This window comes from Denticeps clupeoides, chromosome 3 (assembly GCF_900700375.1).
Source record: "Denticeps clupeoides chromosome 3, fDenClu1.1, whole genome shotgun sequence".
In the NCBI taxonomy this organism is placed as follows: domain Eukaryota; kingdom Metazoa; phylum Chordata; class Actinopteri; order Clupeiformes; family Denticipitidae; genus Denticeps; species Denticeps clupeoides.
In genome coordinates this window covers 35,836,855-35,861,241 of record NC_041709.1, presented here as the reverse complement: position 1 = coordinate 35,861,241, position 24,387 = coordinate 35,836,855, and the positions used below count along the sequence as shown (strand labels likewise).

Below are 24,387 nucleotides of genomic sequence, written 5' to 3'. Positions count from 1 at the left end.
GCCCCGCCCCGCCCCGCCCCGCATCGCCCCGCCCACTTCACACGCCCCTGTAACCCTCGGCCTGACGTGGATGCCGGTAAACGCCGAGACCGAAACGCGCCTGGAGCGGCGCCCACAAATATATTCTGTACGTGGAACAAAACAGGCCTGACGTACGAACGTCAGAAGCACGCTTCACTTTCATTATTATTCTACTTCTATTTCTTATTATTATTATTATTATTGTGGTTGTTGTTATTATTTTTGTTATTAGTAGAATTATTGTTTTTTTTGTTATTGTTGTTGTTATTAGTAGTATTATTGTGGTTGGGGTTTTTGTTACTGTTATTATTAGTAGTAGTGATTGTTGTAGTGTGGTTGTTGTTCTTGTTATTATTATTATTAGTAATATTATTGTTGTTGTTCTTGCTTTTATTGTTGTTGTTATTAGTAGAATTATTGTGTTTTTGTTATTATTGTGGTTGTTAGTACAACTATTATTAGTAGTGTTGTTGTTATTGTTAGTAGTAGTAGTATTGTTGTTGTTTTTTAGTAGCAGTAGAATTGTGGTTGTTATTAGTAGTATTATTGTGGCTGTTGATGTTATTAGTAGTAATATTATTGTTGTTGTTAGTAGTAGCAGTAGGATTGTGGTTGTTATTAGTAGTATTATTGTGGCTGTTGATGTTATTAGTAGTAATATTGTTGTTGTTAGTAGTAGGATTGTGGTTGTTATTAGTAGTATTATTGTGGCTGTTGATGTTATTAGTAGTAATATTGTTGTTGTTAGTAGTAGGATTGTGGTTGTTATTAGTAGTATTATTGTGGCTGTTGATGTTATTAGTAGTAGTATTGTTGTTGTTGTTGTTGTTAGTAGTAGCAGTAGGATTGTGGTTGTTATTAGTAGTATTATTGTGGCTGTTGATGTTATTAGTAGTAGTATTGTTGTTGATGTTGTTGATAGTAGTAGTAGGATTGTGGTTGTTATTAGTAGTATTATTGTGGCTGTTGATGTTATTAGTAGTAGTATTGTTGTTGTTAGCAGTAGGATTGTGGTTGTTATTAGTAGTATTATTGTGGCTGTTGATGTTATTAGTAGTAGTAGTGTTGTTGTTGTTAGTAGTAGTAGGAGGATTGTGGTTGTTATTAGTAGTATTATTGTGGCTGTTGATGTTATTAGTAGTAGTATTGTTGTTGTTAGTAGTAGCAGTAGGATTGTGGTTGTTATTAGTAGTATTATTGTGGCTGTTGATGTTATTAGTAGTAGTATTGTTGTTGTTGTTGTTAGCAGTAGGATTGTGGTTGTTATTAGTAGTATTATTGTGGCTGTTGATGTTATTAGTAGTAGTAGTGTTGTTGTTGTTAGTAGTAGTAGGAGGATTGTGGTTGTTATTAGTAGTATTATTGTGGCTGTTGATGTTATTAGTAGTAGTATTGTTGTTGTTAGTAGTAGCAGTAGGATTGTGGTTGTTATTAGTAGTATTGTTGTTGTTGTTATTAGTAGTAGTAGGAGGATTGTGGTTGTTATTAGTAGTATTATTGTGGCTGTTGATGTTATTAGTAGTAGTATTGTTGTTGTTAGTAGTAGGATTGTGGTTGTTATTAGTAGTATTATTGTGGCTGTTGATGTTATTAGTAGTAATATTGTTGTTGTTAGTAGTAGTAGTAGGAGCATTGTGGTGGTTGAATTTCCTCCCTGTCACTTTTTAAAAGAATATTTCTGCACATGGAAGCTGATGTTTGTTGCCTCCTCTGTTTCTGCCTCATATCAGGTCAACAGGGCCACTTTTCAAATGTTACATTCATCCCTGGCTTTATTCTGTACAAGATGAATTATGGAAGAATGACCCCTTCTGTGGAGCTTTGGTCGAGTATCGATCCAGGATCGTGGTGAAAGTGCGGTGAGTCACCGGTTTATGGGAATGCCAGCGCTGGATGGGAGGGGCGGCCGGGAATTCTACTCCAGCATGGCCTCCTTCCAAGGATCGCGGTGCTTCAGGCGTATTTCAGACTGCGCTCAGGTTTGGTCGGTGAACACCTGTTCCCTGCCGCGGGGAAGAAAGACAGCAGTGTCTCCGGAATATGCTAATTCTGCCTGAGTCAGCCGGGCCAACACACCCACAGAGCGACGCCCACGCGGCCCACAGGAGAGATCAAGCCGACCTCTCGCTCACTTCTTCAGGTGTGTGGAACCTGCACGCAGGCTTGTGTGCTGTCTAATCTACCTGCCATTCCGCATTCCTGTCTGACCTACTCGACAGGAACTGGTGACCACAGTCGTGTCCTCAAACTCTGATCTGCTGATGCAGATGTTTCTGTGGATGGGGGCCGGATTTAGAGCATTTTTCTGTAATTGGATGGATCTGCACAGGTCTGGCCCTGTGTTGCATGTTGCTTGAGTAAAAGTGGGTTGGAGTAAAACTGAGAGTGTGCAGATCTACTACCGCCTTACATCAAAACAGCTTTACTCAGAGTTCTATATAGTGGTGGGAATACATTGCTGTAGTAAGGTGTAAAAGGTGTAGAAGAAAAGAACAAACAATGTGCTTCAGTGTAGTTGCAGTAAAGGAGTCGAGTGAATAATAACTTGAATACACATGATATCTGGATACCAGGAAGTCAGAGCAAAATAATTGTAAACACGTCAATTCTTCAAGTCTTGTACATCTTCTTCTTGAGTAACATGTCAAGTCTTGCCAGCATTACTCCAATATTACTCACCTGCTGATGAGAGGTTATAGAATTGTAGTAGTGTTGGAGTAGTGTGAAGTAGATGAGATGTGAGTTATGAGGGAGCGCTGCTGTATGACGGCTCTGCTGATGATCGGTGTTGGAACAGGAGTGTTGTAGTAGTGTTGTTGTAATATTGTAGGTGTGTTGGAGTAGTGTTGGAGTAGTGTGATGTAGATGAGATGTGAGTTATGAGGGAGCGCTGCTGTATGACGGCTCTGCTGATGATCGGTGTTGGAACAGGAGTGTTGTAGGAGTGTTGTTGTAATATTGTAGGTGTGTTGGAGTAGTGTTGGAGTAGTGTGATGTAGATGAGATGTGAGTTATGAGGGAGCGCTGCTGTATGACGGCTCTGCTGATGATCGGTGTTGGAACAGGAGTGTTGTAGTAGTGTTGTTGTAATATTGTAGGTGTGTTGGAGTAGTGTTGGAGTAGTGTGATGTAGATGAGATGTGAGGTATGAGGGAGCGCTGCTGTATGACGGCTCTGCTGATGATCGGTGTTGGAACAGGAGTGTTGTAGTAGTGTTGTTGTAATATTGTAGGTGTGTTGGAGTAGTGTTGGAGTAGTGTGATGTAGATGAGATGTGAGTTATGAGGGAGCGCTGCTGTATGACGGCTCTGCTGATGATCGGTGTTGGAACAGGAGTGTTGTAGTAGTGTTGTTGTAATATTGTAGGTGTGTTGGAGTAGTGTTGGAGTAGTGTGATGTAGATGAGATGTGAGTTATGAGGGAGCGCTGCTGTATGACGGCTCTGCTGATGATCGGTGTTGGAACAGGAGTGTTGTAGTAGTGTTGTTGTAATATTGTAGGTGTGTTGGAGTAGTGTTGGAGTAGTGTGATGTAGATGAGATGTGAGTTATGAGGGAGCGCTGCTGTATGACGGCTCTGCTGATGATCGGTGTTGGAACAGGAGTGTTGTAGTAGTGTTGTTGTAATATTGTAGGTGTGTTGGAGTAGTGTTGGAGTAGTGTGATGTAGATGAGATGTGAGGTATGAGGGAGCTCTGCTGTATGACGGCTCTGCTGATGATCGGTGTTGGAATAGGAGTGTAGTAGTAGATGACAGCTCTGTTGATGAGCGGTGTTGGAATAGGAGTGTAGTAGTAGTGTTGTTGTAATATTGTAGGTGTGTTGGAGTAGTGTTGGAGTAGTGTGATGTAGATGAGATGTGAGTTATGAGGGAGCGCTGCTGTATGACGGCTCTGCTGATGATCGGTGTTGGAACAGGAGTGTTGTAGTAGTGTTGTTGTAATATTGTAGGTGTGTTGGAGTAGTGTTGGAGTAGTGTGATGTAGATGAGATGTGAGTTATGAGGGAGCGCTGCTGTATGACGGCTCTGCTGATGATCGGTGTTGGAACAGGAGTGTTGTAGTAGTGTTGTTGTAATATTGTAGGTGTGTTGGAGTAGTGTTGGAGTAGTGTGATGTAGATGAGATGTGAGTTATGAGGGAGCGCTGCTGTATGACGGCTCTGCTGATGATCGGTGTTGGAACAGGAGTGTTGTAGTAGTGTTGTTGTAATATTGTAGGTGTGTTGGAGTAGTGTTGGAGTAGTGTGATGTAGATGAGATGTGAGTTATGAGGGAGCGCTGCTGTATGACGGCTCTGCTGATGATCGGTGTTGGAACAGGAGTGTTGTAGTAGTGTTGTTGTAATATTGTAGGTGTGTTGGAGTAGTGTTGGAGTAGTGTGATGTAGATGAGATGTGAGGTATGAGGGAGCTCTGCTGTATGACGGCTCTGCTGATGATCGGTGTTGGAATAGGAGTGTAGTAGTAGATGACAGCTCTGTTGATGAGCGGTGTTGGAATAGGAGTGTAGTAGTAGTGTTGTTGTAATATTGTAGGTGTGTTGGAGTAGTGTTGGAGTAGTGTGATGTAGATGAGATGTGAGTTATGAGGGAGCGCTGCTGTATGACGGCTCTGCTGATGATCGGTGTTGGAATAGGAGTGTAGTAGTAGTGTTGTTGTAATATTGTAGGTGTGTTGGAGTAGTGTTGGAGTAGTGTGATGTAGATGAGATGTGAGTTATGAGGGAGCTCTGCTGTATGACGGCTCTGCTGATGATCGGTGTTGGAATAGGAGTGTAGTAGTAGATGACAGCTCTGTTGATGAGCGGTGTTGGAATAGGAGTGTAGTAGTAGTGTTGTTGTAATATTGTAGGTGTGTTGGAGTAGTGTTGGAGTAGTGTGATGTAGATGAGATGTGAGGTATGAGGGAGCGCTGCTGTATGACGGCTCTGCTGATGATCGGTGTTGGAACAGGAGTGTTGTAGTAGTGTTGTAATATTGTAGGTGTGTTGGAGTAGTGTTGGAGTAGTGTGATGTAGATGAGATGTGAGTTATGAGGGAGCGCTGCTGTATGACGGCTCTGCTGATGATCGGTGTTGGAATAGGAGTGTAGTAGTAGATGACAGCTCTGTTGATGAGCGGTGTTGGAATAGGAGTGTAGTAGTAGTGTTGTTGTAATATTGTAGGTGTGTTGGAGTAGTGTTGGAGTAGTGTGATGTAGATGAGATGTGAGGTATGAGGGAGCGCTGCTGTATGACGGCTCTGCTGATGATCGGTGTTGGAATAGGAGTGTAGTAGTAGATGACAGCTCTGTTGATGAGCGGTGGCCATAATTTCACTTGCTCAGCACATTTTCCCACCGTGACTAACCAGCTAGTCGTCCGCTGACCCGCCTGAAGGACACGCGGGGACGTTCACATCAACCTAACTCTGTTCGACTTAAACAAAGAAAGTTGAGCGAGTGAGTCAGAGTTCATCTGTTGTCTTGCCGTCCACCCAGCAAGTGGTTTACAGGAACCGGACCGCTTTACATCTGATAAGAAACTTTCACAGACATACCCCTTCTGACTGTGGTGTTCCGAGAAGATCACAAGAAAGCAGAAGTAACCAGAAAGGCCGAGCCCTGATTAAAGTGTCCTCAACGTTCAGCAATGCATACGTAACGTATAAGTGTCACGGTTCTGACTCTTGGTGGGACTCACTTTTAAAAGTAGGGACGTGTAAACACAAACGTTCTGTCACGCTTTATCCGAAACCTAAACTTAGCCTCAATGATAAAGTGGTGGAACCTGTGACTTTTTCGTCCCTGGGTGAGGACATTCTGTGACAGGACCTGGGCCGAGCTGGACTGGACGCGGTTCTATTTGGTGCCGTATTGTAGTAAAGCGTTGAGCTCCTCGCAGTCTGTCTGATACAGGGACAGTCCCCCCCCCTGGAGACACTCAGGATTCAGTGTCCTCTTAATGTTAATTTCGTGATCTTGATTTCCTGGTTGTGTACCCCTGACGTGTGTGTATGAAGGATACCCCACCGTGTCTACGGCAACTCATATGTTTGTATGTACCAGCAGCTTGTCCTCTAATACACATTATTACACGAGTAAAACCCACAAAGTCGTGCGAAGGTGTCGCTGTCGTCATGTCGCGTCACGCTGATCCTGACAATAACCCAGGACACACAAAACCAAACTGTGTGTTTAAGTGTGTGTGTGTGTGTGTGTGTGTGTGGGATGGAGCAGTAAACGTGTCCTGATGGGAGAATAAGTCTCTGATATCTGGTGCTGGAACCTGCAGGAAGTTCTGCTCCACGCCGCCGTTTTCTGTGTTTCTACGTCCTCTACGTTTCTACGTTCTCTACGTTTGTCACCTCTGCCTGACTCTGTGTAGAATTCTGGTGTTCGTGTGTTTTTTGTCCGTATTTCGCCTGAGGGGGACTTTAGTAAAACGGTGATCAGGTCTGACAGAAGAAATATGGCGAAAAGAGTAAGAAAGCGGGTGCAGGGCCGGGGGCGGGGTCGAGGGCCGCCGGGGTCATCAGTCATGCCGCTGAACACGGGGCCGCTGGCAGGACCCCCGGCCTGACCCCCCCGCCGCCCGTCGCTGCTCATTCCGCTTTCCGACTCCTCTCATCCGTCTTCCCACAAAACGGGCGTAAAATAACGGAACCGTCGCCTCCACATACACGTAGTCATAATCAGACCCCCGAATCTCGCTTCTGTCTTTCCGCTCTGTTGGACAACTGTCTCCTGGCCGGTGGTGGCCTAGCGGTTAAGGAACCGGCCCCCGAAATCAGAAGGTTGCCGGAGCAAAGCACCGTCCCCACACACTGGTCCCCGGGCGCCTGTCATGGCCGCCCACTGCTCACTCAGGGTGATGGTTAAATGCAGAGGACAAATTTCACTGTGTGCACCGTGTGCTGTGCTGCTGTGTATCACATGTGACAATCACTTCACTTCACCTGTGTCACCTGTTCTTGTGTTTCAGCTCGGCCGATGAGATAAAATCGGCTTCATCGGGGGAACGTCCCTCGTTATTCCAGTGAGGACCTTCTGAACTCAAGGACAGACCTGGCAGGCATCTGGCCAGCTTCCCCCAAACCGTACACTCATCCCCCGGTCCGTCCGTCCATACGTCCATCCGTCCTCCTCTGCGGGCGACGCCCCCAACCGCCACTTAACGTTGGGCAGCTCCGCCAAACACGGCGAGGACAATCCAGCAAGGTCCTCTCATCCGGCAAGGTCTCAGGAGATGTCCACTGAACCGAAAGTGGCCCTGTAGGTGCAGTGAGTCAGGTAACCGTCACGAACACACACACACACACACACACACACACAGACACACACACACGCGCACACACACACACACGAGGACGTGAACACCATTTCATATTCTGTCTTCTGTGTGTTAGTGACATTTACTGACTTCTGTCATCTTCTCCACTCGCCCTCCAGCTCCACCGCATGGCGAGGGAGGGGCGGGCTCGTCTTGGAGGCGGGGTAATCGCTTTAATGAGCACGGCCCCCTAATCGCTGCGCTAACGACGCTGAAACGAACCTCCGAGCCACCGCAGACCTTTAACACAAGGCGTTACCGCGGCGACCGATGAGCGGCACGAAAAGGCCGCCGCCCCGATGAAGGTTCCTCCGGGGGACACGGACTCCGTATGGGGGGACACACACACACACACACCGCATGTACCACCAACCACGGATTCAGGATTTTATGGCGTTGAGCAAGGTCAGGGGTCATGCTCAGGGGTCAACAGAATTCCTGGCGAAGGATGGAACACCCACCAGCAGTGTCGTAGACGGGGTCCCCATATCGATCTGCAGGCTCTACAGACACTGTGTCCCCTTTATTTGACGTGGGGTGCACGTTCTCTGGACGGTTTATTTCGTTTTGCTGAGTTCTGCAGGACGCGGGTCCTCGCCGCGGTGGGCGGGGCTCCGGGCAGGGTGTTATTTCGGGGCGCGTTTCCTCTTTTGGCGACCGTTTAGCAGAAGTGAAGAAGGGTTGGAGGTTTTGGGTGTGTGCTGGTCATGCACACAACGTCCACATCTGTGTGTGTGTGCTTGACCACACACACACGCACACACACACACACACACACACACACACAAACAGTACAGTTTGTTTCATAAAGCTGTTTGTGGGCTGCACCTCTCGTGTTTTGGTGTGTTTTGCATGTACAGATCGCACACTTACCGTTTCCTGCACAAATCTGCATTTCCCTTGTAAACACACTGAATTTCCTCTGTGTGTGTGTGTGTGTGTGTGTGTACACATGCAACCTCGGCCATTTCACTCCTGAAGCGTTGAAGTGTGTGCATACTAGTGTTTATGTGTGCATGTGTGTATGTGTGTGTATGTGTGTGCGTGTGTATTTGTGTATGTGTGTATGTATGTATGCGTGTGTGTGTGTGTAAGTGTGTGTGTAGTGTGTATGTGTGTGTGTGTGTGTAGTGTTGATGTGTGTATGAGTGTGTGTGTAGTGTTGATGTGTTTATGTGTGTGTGTGTGTGTGTAGTGTTGATGTGTGTATGTGTGTGTGTGTATGTAGTGTTGATGTGTGTATGTGTGTGTAGTGTTGATGTGTGTGTAGTGTGTATGTGTGTAGGTGTGTGTGTAGTGTTGATGTGTGTATGTGTGTGTGTGTACGTGTGTGTGTGTAGTGTTGATGTGTGTATGTGTGTGTGTGTGTAGTGTTGATGTGTGTGTGTGTGTTGTGTGTGTGTGTGGTCGTGTTCTGTGTGTCTGTCTGTGTGTGTTTGCTGTGTGCTGTGTGTGTGTGTCGTGTTGGTGTGTGTGTCGTGTTGTATGTGTGTGTGTGTGTGTGTGTGTGTGTGTGTGTGTACGTATGTGTGTGTGTGTGTATATATGTGTGTGTGTGTGTGTAGTGTGTAGTATGTGTGTGTGTAGTGTTGCTCTGTTTGTGTGTGTGTGTGTTGTGTGTGATGTGTGTCTGTGTCGTCTGTGGTGTGTCGTGTTGCATCTGTGTGTGTGTGGTCTCTCTGTGTGTGTGTGTGTGTCGTGTGTCGTCTGTGTGTGTGGTCTGTTTGCTCTGTGTGTGTGTGTGTGTGTCTTGTGTCGTGTGTCGTGTTGCTCTGTGTGTGTTGTGTGTCTAGTGTGTGTGTGTGTGTCGTGTGGTGTGTGTGGTCGTGTTGCTCTGTTGTGGTGTGTCTGTGTGTCGTGGTGTCGTGTTGCTCTGTGTGTGTGTGTGTGTGTCTGTGTGTGTGTTGTGTGTGTCTGTGTGTCGTGTGTCGTGTTGCTCTGTGTGGTGTGTGGGTGTCTGTGGTGTGTGTTTGTGTGTGTGTGTGTGTGTGTGTGTGTGGTCGTGTTGCTGTGTGTCTGTGTGTGTGTTGTGTGGTGTGTAGTGTGTGTGTCGTGTGTCGTGTTTGCTCTGTTGTGTGTGTGGTGTGTCTGTGTGTGTCTGTGTTGTGTGTGTGTGTGTGTGCTGTTGCTGTGTTCTGTGTGTGTCTGTCTTTGTGTGTGTTGTGTGGTGTCGTGTTGACTGTGTGTATGGTGTGTGTCTGTAGTGTGTGTGTGTGTGTGTACGGCTCCAGACTGTGGTCTTTGTCCAGACTTCGTGCTGAGATCTGGGCTCCTGAACCGGCAGGACGGCCGCGCCGCAAAACAGGAAATAACGAGACTTCATTAGCGGTCGAGCTGCTTTAAGGGACGAGCAGGGGACACATTTCCATTAATTAAAATATTGAAAATAACGAGCTCGTTTAGAACGACATTAAAGTTGCTTCAGAACGTTTTAAAGAAGATCAGCGGAGGACACGGCGCCAGCGGCATGTGTTCGTCTCTTCTGCAGCTGTGGTGGCCATCAGCATGCAGCGCGGTGATTAATAAAGCACACGAACGCAGGACCCGGGGGACAAACCGGCGGAGACTCGGTCCCCAGGACATCCCAGGAGGCCTCCAACGTTGGGGGGGGGACTGACGGTGGTAGCTGCCTAGAGGGTGAGACACTCACACAGAGTTCCAGGTTCAAACCCCACTTACTACCATCGTGTCCCTGAGCAGGACAATTAAACCCTGAGTGTCTCCAGGGGGGGACTGTCCCTGTAACAACTTACTATAAACCAGAAGACCCAGGTTCCAACCCCACTTACTACCATCATGTCCCTGAGCAGGACACTGTGAACCCTGAGTGTCTCCAGGGGGGGACAGTCCCTGTAACTTCTTACTATGAATAAGAAGACCCAGGTTCAGACCCCACTTACTACCATCGTGTCCCTGAGCAGGACACTTAACCCTGAGTGTCTGTCTCCAGGGAGGGACTGTCCCTGTAACTACTTACTATGAATAAGACGTCCCAGGTTCAGACCCCACTTACTACCATCGTGTCCCTGAGCAGGACACTTAACCCTGAGTGTCTCCAGGGGGGACTGTCTCTATAACTACTTACTATGAACAAGAAGACCCAGGATCAGACCCCACTTACTACCATGGTGTCCCTGAGCAGGACCCGGAACCCTGAGTGTCTCCAGGGGGGACTGTCCCTGTAACTACAGTCTGGATGAGACCATAAATGTGACAGACAGACTGCGAGGAGCCCAATGCTTTACTCCAAAGTGCCAAAATAGCTCCAAATAGAACCGCGGGTCCTGTCACAGAATGTCCTCACCCAGGGACGAAAAAGTCACAGGTTCCACCACTTTATCATTGAGGCTAAGTTTAGGTTTCGGATAAAGCGTGAGAGAGCGTTCGTGTTTACGTGTCCCTGCCTTTAAAAGTGAGACGTGAGAGGGGAAATGCACACTCATCAGTGGCACCTTCAGGGTGTGTGTGTGTGTGTGTGTGTGTTTGTGTTTGTGTGTGTGTGTGAGAGAGAGAGAGAGTGCGGTAACCGTGTGGGTTTTATAGAGAAACACAGACCACCATTATGACTTCAGCACCATGTTGGCCAGTGAGAACCTGTGAGAAGCCTCCAGAGATGCAACATGACCATATTTAAAAAGGCAGAGTTCACTAAGAAGGATCCTGGTAGAGAAGATCTGGAGATATTTCTGCAGAGTGTTTGGCAGCCAGTAAAGCTCCACTGTTCAGGTTCTGACGTGTCTGAGACGAGTGTGAACTCCTCTATCTGGGTCAGGTGTGTGTGTGTGTGTGTGTGTGTGTGTGTGTGTGTGTGTGTGTGTTTTCCATGTGCCACTCTTTCAGAAGCTCTATAAAGGTTTTGCATTCCATATTTTATATGATCACCGTCAGAGCATGCATGATGTTGTGTGTGTGTGTGTGTGTGTGTGTGTTTTCCGTACAGACTGTCCAGGGCGGAAGAAGGACCCACCCCAGCTCAAGCTACATACTAATCCCAACTGTCCCCGACTGTCCCCGACTGTCCTCAACTGTGATTTTAGAACATGTCAGTAATAAATGGTTTGCGTAAGAAAATGCACACACACACACACACACACGTTAGACTTGTGCGAATCTGACAGGGTGAAGGTTAGCTGTGGCTTTTACTGTCACACCTGCACCATTTCAGCGCCGCATCTTCTCAGATGATCACTGTGTGGTGACCGACGCCATTAGAACACGACTCGGTACTTTTTACTGCTGGATGTGGAACAAATGAAATATGGACCACTTGGTAGAACCTTCACTGTTAAGGATGAGATGTAATAAGTAGGGTGGTGGTAGACTAGCGGGTAACACACTCCCCTATAAACCAGAAGACCCAGGTTCAAACCCCACTTACAACCATCATGTCCCTGAGCAGGACACTTAACCCTGAGTGTCTCCAGGGGGGGACTGTCCCTGTAACTACTGACTATGAACCAGAAGACCCAGGTTCAAACCCCACTTACGACCATCGTGTCCCTGAGCAAGACACTTAACCCTGAGTATCTCCAGGGGGGGGACTGTCCCTGTAACTACTGACTATGAACCAGAAGACCCAGGTTCAAACCCCACTTACTACCATCGTGTCCCTGAGCAGGACACTTAACCCTGAGTGTCTCCAGGGGGGGACTGTCCCTGTAACTACTGACTATGAACCAGAAGACCCAGGTTCAAACCCCACTTACTACCATCGTGTCCCTGAGCAGGACACTTAACCCTGAGTGTCTCCAGGGGGGGACTGTCCCTGTAACTACTGACTATGAACCAGAAGACCCAGGTTCAAACCCCACTTACTACCATCATGTCCCTGAGCAGGACACTTAACCCTGAGTGTGTCCAGGGGGGGACTGTCCCTGTCCCTACTGACTGTAAGGCGCTCTGGATAAGGACGTCTGGTAAACGCTGTAAATGTAATAAGTAAACGGGAGTGTAGGAGTTAAACTAGTAGTGGGATCTCTGGTGAGGAACCATGAGAAACTGGTTTAATGTTGGGTTCTCAGCATCGTCCAGCTGTGGGACATTTCTGGCACATTTTTTGTAATTCGCCCTGGAACCCTCTGATCTGCTCTGTGCTGTCGTTTGACACGCTGGGCCCCAGTCCCACTGACGTCCCCTTGATGAAGGTCCCGTCCCCACACGCTGGTCCCCCGTCCCACTGACGTCCCCTTTATGAAGGTCCCGTCCCCACACGCTGCTCCCTGGCACCTGTCATGGTCCCACTGAGGTACCCTTTATGAAGGTCCCGTCCTCACACACTGCTTCCTGTCATTGCACCCACTGTCACCAAGGTGATGGTAAAATGCAGAGGACACGTTTCACCGCGTCACTGTGTGCTGTGCTGCAGTGTGTCACCATGACAATCACTTCACAGCACCTAACGTCTCATATCTGTCCATCGTCATTAGATGATGAGACCATATTTAAATGTTAAAATGACTGTGGGGACGGAGAGGAACGTTGTGGATGAGTGTGAGAGCACAATACTCAATTTGGCCCAGCACTCACATGGTTAAACTCACCCAATCGCAGTTCCTCCTTGCCGGCTGGCCCCGCCCCTTTCTTCTCCTCGCTGCCCGTCACGCGTCAGGTGTCATGGCGCGTCGCCATGGCGCGGTGATACAGCAACCGTCTTTACGCCGGGTACTTCCTGTAAACTGGTGACGTTCAACATCAAAGGGGCCTTCAGACCACATCAGAGCCACCAGTACACACACACACTCACACACACATACAAACACACACACATACATACAAATACACACACATACATACATATACACACACATACATACAAATACACACACATACATACAAATACACTCACATATACAAATACACACATACATACAAATACACACACACACATATATACAAATACACACACACACATACATATACAAATACACACACACACACACTCACACACACATACAAACACACACATACATACAAATACACACACATACATACAAATACACACACATACATACATATACACACACACACTCACACACACATACAAACACACACACACTCACATACATACAAATACACACACATACACACACACTCACACATATACAAATACACACACACTCACACACATACAAACACACAAACATAGATATAAATACACACACACTCACATACATAAAAATACACACACACTCACACATATACAAATACACACACACTCACACACATACAAACACACACACATACATACAAATACACATACACACACACACATACATACAAACACACACACATATACAAATACACACACATACAAACACACACACACACATACATACAAATACTCACACACACATAAAACACACGCAAATATACACACAGACACACAAATACACACACACACTCATACCCACACACAAACACGCCTCTCTGAGCAAGCTGCACACACACACACAATCCCGGAGCACAAGACTAATTAGTTGGACTACTTAAGTAATCGTGTTTAATGAGTTTCTAAGTGGGAACGACTTGTCTGCATGAATTACGTGTGTGTGTGTAACAGCACCAATTTCATGATTGTGGACACACACACACACACATCACTTCGACATTTAGTGCGTATACCCACCCACCGACACACACACACAGAGAGACCACTGCCGCCCTGACCCACCAATCCCACTTCCTGTAAAACTCTCGACTTCTTCTGCACGGCGTCCTGTCTGCGTTTCCGCTGTCTGTTTGTTAATTAAAGTCACATCTTCAGGGGATGAGTGTGTTGGTGTAAAATAAGTGTGTGTGTGTGTGTGTGTGTGTGTGTGTGTGTGTGTGTGTGTGTGTGTGTGTGTGTGTAATTTACAGTGACCCTCCGAACAGAGTAAATAAAAGAACGTTCTTTGTATGTCTCAGTTCTGCAGGTTGCTGCTTCTGCCGTTGTTCAGAACATAAACGTGCTGGAGGTTGATCTGCTCTGGAGAAGGTCTGCAGAGCCACCAACTTCTCCCTCAATCACTTCTCCATTCTCCACAAGAGAAGAAAGCCAAGCTTCCACAAAAGCCAAGTTCAATGCTCCGGAGATGCCCCCAGAGAACCTAGATGCATGATCACCACCAAGTCATCCCTGAGCTGAAGGTCATGAGTGGTTGGTGTTGAATTTGATGATAATGATGATGATGAATCATCAGAATTTTGCTGCTTGTGTTCCTCTCCTCCGACCCATCCTTCTTCTTCTCACATGGACAGGAGTGAACAGGAGTGTGATTGTCAAGCTCCTCCACATCCTCTCTTCTGGTCTCTGGTCATTTTGTGGCTTCAGAGAATGTCCAATAAAACAGAACGAATTCTGATGTGTCCTGCGTCCGTCTTCATGTTGGTCCAGACCTCCATTCCACGGTTCTCGCTAAATAATTACAAGGAGCCGAGCTGATGATTATAGTCGGAGCGACTCGCCCTGTTCTTCACCCCGGGTTCATGCGCATCTTCACTTCTTCACCACACCAGATCTTCATCAAGATCTTCATGCGGTGCACCAGGACTGATGCTAGGCAGTTCGTTTTGGTGTTGGACAACGTGTGGCCTTGAGAAACGTATGATGATCATATTTACATTTACAGCATCTACCAGACGCCCTTATCCAGAGCGACTTACAGTCAGTAGTTACAGGGACAGTCCCCCTGGAGACACTCAGGGTTAAGTCTCCTGCTCAGGGACACAATGGTAGTAAGTGGGGTTTGAACCTGGGTCTTCTGGTTCATAGTAAGTAGTTACAGGGACAGTCCCCCCTGGAGACACTCAGGGTTAAGTCTCCTGCTCAGGGACACGATGGTAGTAAGTGGGGTTTGAACCTGGGTCTTCTGGTCCATAGTAAGTAGCTACAGGGACAGTCCCCCCCTGGAGACACTCAGGGTTATGTGTCCTGCTCAGGGACACGATGGTAGTAAGTGGGGTTTGAACCTGGGTCTTCTGGTTCATAGTAAGTAGTTACAGGGACAGTCCCCCCCTGGAGACACTCAGGGTTAAGTGTCCTGCTCAGGGACACGATGGTAGTAAGTGGGGTTTGAACCTGGATCTTTTGGTTCATAGTAAGTAGTTACAGGGACAGTCCCCCCCTGGAGACACTCAGGGTTAAGTGTCCTGCTCAGGGACACGATGGTAGTAAGTGGGGTTTGAACCTGGATCTTTTGGTTCATAGTCAGTAGTTACAGGGACAGTCCCCCCCTGGAGACACTCAGGGTTAAGTGTCCTGCTCAGGGACACGATGGTAGTAAGTGGGGTTTGAACCTGGGTCTTCTGGTCCATAGTAAGTAGCTACAGGGACAGTCCCCCCTGGAGACACTCAGGGTTAAGTCTCCTGCTCAGGGACACGATGGTAGTAAGTGGGGTTTGAACCTGGGTCTTCTGGTTCATAGTAAGTAGTTACAGGGACAGTCCCCCCCTGGAGACACTCAGGGTTAAGTGTCCTGCTCAGGGACACGATGGTAGTAAGTGGGGTTTGAACCTGGGTCTACTGGTTTATAGGCGAGTGTGTTACCCACTAGGCCACTAGCACCTACAGCTACGGCCATATTTGCCTGCAGGACCTCACCGTGAGGAAACCCTCCTGCTCCACGGCTCTCAGAACCAAAATGGAAGTGAAGCGAGCGTCTGCGATTCGAGTCGATACGAAGCGAGCGTTGCCACGGAGACCAACAGCAGAAGGCCCATGAGAGAGAGAAGAGGGGGCGTCTGGAGGTGCTGGAGGTTGATCTGCTCTGGAGAAGGACAGCAGATGGGGGTCACGAACAAACGAGAGAGAAGGAGATGAACAGAGGGAGAGGACAGGTGGAAAGATAGCTGTCGTCACTGCTGTACTCTTTACACCCACCCCCCCTTCACACACGCACACACACACACACACACACACACACACACACACACACACACACACTGCGAGCTTCTTCCAGACAGACTCTGCGTGTGTGAAACGTGTGGGTTTTAGTATCGCTGACGCAGAACCCCTAAACACCAGCTGTAGATGCCTGGCAGCATCTCCTCCTCGTCCTCCTGTCCCTCTCGCTTCTCGCTCGAAGACGCCCTCCAACTCGCGCGTCTCCCTGCGGGCAGAACTTCCTATAAACGTAAAAACACATTCACCTTCAAAACCATCCGAACGACCAGGAGAAACATCTCCAGCCAGAGGGTCCTGCCTTCGATTCAGAGTAGGTGGGAGAACATTGATGAAAAGAGATCAAATCCACAGGCGGGTGGTGTTATCTGCTGAGGGTTATGGGTCACCAGTGGACCATGTTGTCCAGCAGAAAAGCTATGGACACTGACAAAAGCCCTGAAGATGTTCCCCAGACCTCACTCCGACGGACGTTCTGGATTGTTGTAACTCTAGCTGAAGATAGAAAATGACTCAGAGCTGCAAGTACGACTTCAGAAAAGACCTGCCGCACAACCATCAAGCTTCCAGTTTTTGGATGAGAACACCAAAACCACCATTTGTTGCTAGGCAACCTTGTCATATGTGATATCTAGCATGAACATCTCAGGACCACGCCCATCACCAGGACAAGCGTACGACTTATGAGTGTGACATTCATGATCGTGACTCACAGGCGTTGTAAAAATGTCCTCCTTAATACAAATCTACAGCGTGGTGGACATCTTCTGGCTTCTTGCACTTCACTGAACTTCTAAGCGAACCTTGTGTGGAGTCTGCAGAGTCGGAGCTGAGCATCTCCACCATCCATACCTTCTCTGTGTGAAGAGCGACTCCTTATTCTCCGCCCTTCAACCCCGCAGGGTGAGAAGGTGGCAAAAAAGCTCACCAGGGGAACCTGGGTGCATGAGCTTCTGCGAGTGTCACTGTTCTCCACTCCCTCGCTGACAGAAAACGATTCACCAGGTATGAGGTCACTGATGATGTCATCTGAGAAGATTGCAGATGTTTGTTTACCTAGTTGGATTCATATTCACATTGTTCAATTCTGCGTGTTTCACCTTCCTCTACTGCTGAGGTTTCAGATTCAATGAGAATGTAATAAACAGAACGTCAAGTTCTGAAAGTCCCTGTCCAGGGACCCAGAAACTCCTGATCTTCTCATCATCACGTCTGGGGTCGAGGTTCTTCTGTGACGTCTTCATATCTGGTGATCTGTCCTGAAACAGGTTCGTGCATGCGTGAGTGTGTGAGCGTGTTGGGACGAGAGAGAAAAGAAAGAAACCCAACAGACCATGAAGTTCTCAGCAGTGGTGGACCTGCAGGTTCCCGTCCACATCTCATGTTATAATTCACCTCGACACACTCACTGCATTACGACCAGAAGGTAAGTTCCTCCTTCACGAGGAACAGCTGGACAATGACGCGAGATGTCACACCTTCTCCACCGTGGACTGGTATCTAAATGTCAGCGTGGAGGAGTTTTGTTCTGGTCTCGGCCTGGGTTCTTTCTGTGGAAAATCCCCTCTCTGCGCAGGCCTGCAGAAACCAAGAAGAAGGCAGGAAAGTTTCCAGAAGCGTGGCTTTCTGGTCAGAGGCAGGAGAGCGTGGCTGCAGCAGAGAGAAGGTCCTCAACCTCCTGCTCAACAAGAACCCCGTTTTTACATTCAGAAAAGTCCCACGTGTGGGGCAGCAAGCGGACGGGACGCAGGAGGTCCCCCTGATCAAGGTGCCGTCCCCACACACTGCTCCCCAGGCGCCTGTCGTGGCAGAGGACACTTTCGTTCTGTCACGTTCCCTTCAGATCTGCCATCAGAGGTGGACGTTCCTAATCCCGGCTTGAGTGAGAAGATCTCATGTTCAGTGTGGAGACCACGCAGACAACGGAGGGCATTGATTTTGTAGCCTGAAGCTGATGCAGGTGGTGGTGGGTGGAGGTGGGTGAGGGGGCAGGAACAATGGACGCCGCTGCGTGTCTCAACCGGAGAGACGTCCCACATTCCAAGTGAGACGTCAGTGGAGATGTCTGCAGTGAAGTGTGAAGAGTAACTTCTTCACTCCAGTTAGAGTTAGAGGAGTTCATGCAAGATCAAGCGAACAGGAAGTCTACCGAGTGTCATCAGAAAACCAGATCCAGGTTCTCCAGGGGGATGTTGGATGTGTTCCTACGTTTGATGTGTGGATGGTGAGCGGCGGTAAAACCACACAAACCAAGTGAAACTAAAGTAAAAAAAAAACGAATAAAAAAACTCTTTTAAAACGTAATAAATGTTCTGGAGAACTTTACTGAAGTAGAGTCATGGCAGGTTTCACGGTTCTCGTGTCCATCACCTCGGAGCACCTCGGAGCTCACGTGCAGTTCAGATGCTGGAGAACCACGACGCTGGCTGGAGCAACGTTACGGACACACACACACACACACACACACACATACATACAAACACACACACACATAATTACAAACACACACACACACACACATTATTTACTGCCGTTTTGTATTTTGCACATTTCCAAGACTAAACAGTAAAAGAAGCGACACTGGCTTTCCAGTAGGGACACATTTCACACACACACACACACACACACACACACACACACACACACACAGACACCACACCACTCCAACACACACACACACTCACACAATGCCCAGACATGAGGGGTTTTGCCCATCTGTGTTCCAAGCGTTCCCTCCTGACTCAGACATTCCCTTTCTGCCTCTGGACTGCAGGACAATTAAGAGTCTGAAGACACACACACACACACACACACACACACGTCAGTGCCAGTGGGGACATGGGGTGACCTAACAAACAATACAGCGACTTTCAAAAGAGCAGTTAACCCAGCCGTGACTGTGTGTGTGTGTATGGGGGAGTCAAATGGAACGGGACAGCAGACAGTCACTCCTGTCACCGTTCATCACCGCTACCCCCAGTGATGTGTGTGTGTGTGTGTGTGTGTGTGTGTTACTGACATGTTCATATCTGTGTTTACTTGTGTTGCCGTTTGAGCCCCAAAAATCTGTGTCTCATCTCATGCATTTTCATTTCTGGCATTTTAGCCCACGCCCTTATCCAGTAGAGACGGGGACAGTCCCCCCCCCTGGAGACACTCAGGCTTCAGTGCTCTGCACAGGGACACGATGGTAGTAAGTGGGGTTTATAAGCACCCATAATCTGAGTCCGACATGTGCAGACTACACAGAGACACACAACAAGCACAGCACAGTGGTCCAGGACAGAGGAGGAAGAGGAGGAAGAGGAGGAAGAGGAGAAGTGCCCCTTTTATTTTCAGGAAGGAAGTGGAGTGGAACTGGAACAGACGAAAAAAAGAGGAATTGCAGTCAAAGGCAGTTAAAGATAGACACACAAACACACTCACACACACACACAGACCTCTAGACATAAAAACACAACGTCTTACTGGCACACACTTACACACTCAATACAAACACTACGCACCACACAGATGCACCACACAGTTCACACTACACAGTTCACACTACACTCTACACCAGTACGAGTGGACAACTGTAAAAAGCCGCTGGCCGGAGGTTCATTATTCACCGCGGTAAAGTCTCCTCCCGTCCCCTCGTCCTCCGCAGGGACCTGGTCAGCCTGGAATAATTTTTCACAGCGGTGTAACGTCTCCTGGGGTGGAGGGTTCTTTCCCGTTCTGGAGCCTGGGAATTCCAACCAAGAAGATAAACAGACCAGACGCTCCTTCATCTTCGCTTAAACGCTGATCACCGGGCCACAGTAACATGAAGCACTTGTCTCGTTCCACGTGTTGAAGCTGGCGGCTCGTGGTCCATGGGTGGTGGTAGCCTAGTGGGTAACACACTCGCCTATGGACCAGAAGACCCAGGTTCAAACCCCACTTACTACCACCGTGTCCCTGAGCAGGACACTTAACCCTGAGTGTCTCCAGGGGGGGACTGTCCCTGTAACTACTGATTGTAAGTCGCTCTGGATAAGGACGTCTGGTAAACGCTGTAAATGTAAATGTCCATGGATTTATTTTTGGTGAATGTGAGACATCAGCAGCTTGGAGAGTCGGGCTGCTTGTGGTTCTTCATTCATATTCAGTATTTTTATCAGCAGCTGTCATCAGGACTCTGCCGAAATACGCTGGAGATTTATCTGAAGATCTGGAACACACACACACACACACACACACTCTCTCGCTTGCTGGTCCTTTGTAAGTTGAAAAGGTGAACGCACCCAGGTGTTCTATCTCATTCTGCATCCTCGTGCAGAACCTTCATGGTCCCCTCGTGAGAAATTGGACTGTGTTGTGATGTTTCTACAGAACCAGTCACATGAACCCGGCTCATTAATCTCATGTCAGAAAGTGCTGGTTTTTATGAAAAAGAATTCATGTTGATGTGTGTGTTCATGCTGTGAGAACATCAGTCACACACACACACACACACACACACAGTGAGAAAGATAGAGAGACCACAGTCACAGACCTGCTGACTAGAATATCCAGATTCCTCAGAAAGAGACAGAGGAACAGTCAACACACACACACACACACACACACACACACACCCCGTCAGGCTGTTCTCAGAAGCCCGTCCCACACAGACTTTCTCTCTCTCTCACACTCACACACACCTGAGGTTATGCCGACTCTGAGGACCTCCATCTCCACATCCTGCAGCACAGAGATCTAGAGAACCAGTAATCGATATCCTGCCAGAGCAGATCTTACCTCTATTTGAACATAATATAAAATCATATTGTGCCTCTTCTGATAAGGTCCTTCATTCCCACCTCAGATCCGCTGTGTGATGAACACCAACGGACATTTAGGGGGCTCCATATGATGTGTGTTGAAGGTCTGAGAAACTGACCCCATTATAATAACTATTTTACTTTCCACCAGATGGTCATATCCTTCACTGTGTCTGTAATAAAAGAAAACAATCATGCAGAACAGAAGAAAAAAGTCACAATTTATTATTGATTGATTGATTGGCGTCTGTGACCAAAACAGGATCCATCACCGGGCGAACCGCATCTTTCCATCCTGCACGTCGAGGTTTTCTGCTGAAAGGGAACCGCGGAACAAGCAGAAGAACAAAGCAGCAGAGAACCGACTGGACGTAAAAACCAGAGGACCAGAGTCCATAGCCTGGTGTGCGGGACATCTCTTCTCCAGGATCTAGGGCCTGGATGGACTTCATGCTCAGAACGAGAAGATTCTAGAAAGAAGACGTGGCGTGAGAAGATTCTGGAACGAAGACGTGGCGTGAGAAGATTCTAGAAAGAAGACGGTTCTGTAGTGAGAAGGTTCTGCAGTGGAAGAATCTCACAGATACCAACTCAGATGCAGAAAGCCAGGGAACAAACTAATAAATGACAATGGTGATACCTCACTCACGGTTTTAGTCACCTTCACAGTTCACGGCCGTGATGTTTGCTGTGATGGCTTCGTTCATTCGTTACTTTAATTAATGCACTGAAGATGTGGCCATGCAGGGAACCAGTCCATGTTTCTACCAGAACCATTATGATGGAGCATGATGCAGCTGAAGACACACGGACACTGATTTATGGAAAAGCTTCAGAACATTGTGAGATGTTTCTCTGTTGGTGGACATCTAGACAAGGTTCAGAGGGACATCCAGTTTAGCTTTCGACCCTCAGCTGAACCCAGCGTCCACTCTCCAGGGACAGCCGCTGATGTGACCACACACGTGGCGGTAGGCAGGAGGTCCAGCTTCATTCTTCATGGTCAGGTGACCTTCACTCTGAAGTTCCGACAAAGTCACAGAGTTCCGAGGGTGACGCCGTCATTTTGACTCTGATGCTCTCTGAATGCTGACAAACACAGAGCCATGAATCATGACCTGGACTGCAGGATAGCGGGGTGTGTGTGTGTGTGTGTGTGTGTGTATGTGTGTGTATGGTGTGTGTGTGTGTGTGTATGTGTGTGTATGGTGTGTGTGTGTGTGTACGGTGTGTGTGCGTGTGTGTATTCAACATTTGAATGGTCCTGATGTGATGAATCACAGTTTTTTTACTTTTGTGACTTTGGAGCAGCACAAGAGCCCCAGCTGATCTGTGGATGTGACTCCCATCACGAAACAGCAGGGGGCGACCAGCAGCGAAACACTCCACCCTGTCCTGCAGCGCCCCCTACAGCGCACGCGTACAACTGCAGGCAGGCGCAGGCATTTCACACACCTGACATTCATCCTTCACTACAACGCTAATTTATGATATTTTCTAATAGTTGGATTATACACGGCAGTAACTGGGTTACCTGCCCTGCTGTGGCAGCTCTGCTTACAGAAAGAAAGGAGAAGGAAGCAGAACTGTGGTCTTCCTGAGATGATGATGATGATGTTTCACAACCACATTGTTCCATTCGCATTACGCACACAGAATCGCTGAACTCGGCTCCCTCCGTGCTGATGTTCACGTCCAAAGTGGCCCGTAAGGCCGAGGGGTCTCTAATAACGTGTCTCACCAGGCCAGGGTCTCCACCGTTTTTATTTACATTGTTATTGTTAATATCTGAACATAAGAATCTCTTCATCAAATGTTCATTTGTTTTCTCAGAATAATGAAAAAAAATCTGTCAGATGAAAAGTGTTTAAGTGAATTACAGTAGAATCCTGTAATTCAGGAGAGATTACTGGAATACAGAACAGACCATGCAGAGATCATTTCAAACACGTACAATATTAATTCCAGTAAACGTACGTCCACTCACTCACTGATAGGCCAGTTCCCCTAAGCAGCATGAATCCAGGCAGAAGAAGGTAGAACATGGATCTTCTTGAGTTGACGTTCCAGTAGGTGCTCAGTTAAAATCCACTCTGATTTATGATATATGATGTATTATTTATGAGCGTGGGCCATTCTCGACATCGTGCTAAAGTAGCTTCTAGTTACTGATGGATAGAAATGTGACGGGTTGAAACTATATCTCCATGCAGGACTGAGTTCACCCATCATTCTCGGCTGTTCCAGCAGGGTCCGCGACCTCTGACCCCACACTGATGCTGCGGGCGCGCTGGTTGGGCTCTAACGAGGTTACCCAGCTTTGTGTTGCCATGGTGACGTCACCCATGGAGACAGCGGGCGTGTTAAAAGAGGGTGCGGTCAGGAGGGACAATCCCGCGGCTTTGTGCCCACTGACTGACTTGGGGGTGGGGCTCATGACCTTGGCCTTGTCAACGATTGGCTGGAAACACAGGAAGTCCGGGGTGGAGCGGTTGGTGCTGATTGGGAAGAGTTTGGAAATTTGCCGCTTGTGGGTGTGGCCTCTACCATGATTGACAGGCGGAGGAAGCAATGGGACAGATCCTCCCGTCTCGTCACCTCCTCCCCTCTGTTCATCTTCCTCTCCCTCCGCTGCTTTCTCCAGCTCCCCTGCAGCGGGGTCAGAGGTCACTGCCATGCCACAGCTGCAGACCGTGCTCAGAGTGTCCTGGCCAAGCCCCGCCTCTCCGCCCGCCCCGCCCTCCTCGTCCGAATAAGAGTGGTCGGGGCTGACTGAGCGCGTGAGCCGCTGAAGCTGGGCGGGGCTTCGTCGCAGGGCGCCGCTCATGAAGGAGGTGGGGGAGTGGGCGGAGTTCAGCAGTCGGTTGAAGAGCGCCAGGTTGTGGGTCCGGCCGACCGACTCCTCCACGTTCTCAGCGATCTCCTCCAACGGCTGGAAGTGCATCTCCTCTTTAGGGACCCTAACAGGCGGAATCAGCAAACAACACGTTTATTCCTTATAAATCCCATAATCACACACAGTACGTCTCGCTGGGCTTTAACAGGCCCTACAGGTGACACCCAACACACTGCACCCTTCTGCACACAAGGAATAACGCGTTGGGAAGGAGTGATAGAGAGAGGGACGCCCTGCAGGTGGTGTCGGTGCAGGGTTGGTGATGGTTTGTCCAAGAAGAGAAAATGTCCATTAAAAATTGTATATTAAATATTTTATCCAGATACGGATCCCATTCCACGGTAGGGTGAGCAAACACTCCCGCCTAAACACCCAGTTTCCATGTGAGGTGTGTGTGTGTGAGAGGTGTGGTGTGTGTGTGTGTGTGTGTGTGTGAGAGTGTGTGTGTGTGTGTGTGTGTGTGTGAGAGGTGTGTGTGTGTGTGAGAGGTGTGT

General features: G+C 48.1%; 1 protein-coding gene and 1 long non-coding RNA gene across 9 annotated transcripts in view; both read left to right on the top strand.

Annotated features, from left to right (window-relative positions):
• The window catches only part of LOC114785606 (NACHT, LRR and PYD domains-containing protein 12-like), a 438,381-nt gene that overhangs the window by 16,945 nt on the left and 397,049 nt on the right, over positions 1-24,387 (top strand). The window lies entirely within an intron of this gene.
• Positions 1,654-14,815, top strand: LOC114785923 (uncharacterized). The gene is made up of 3 exons (XR_003749124.1): positions 1,654-2,161; positions 6,982-7,289; positions 14,236-14,815. It is a non-coding gene; the product is annotated as an uncharacterized LOC114785923 (long non-coding RNA).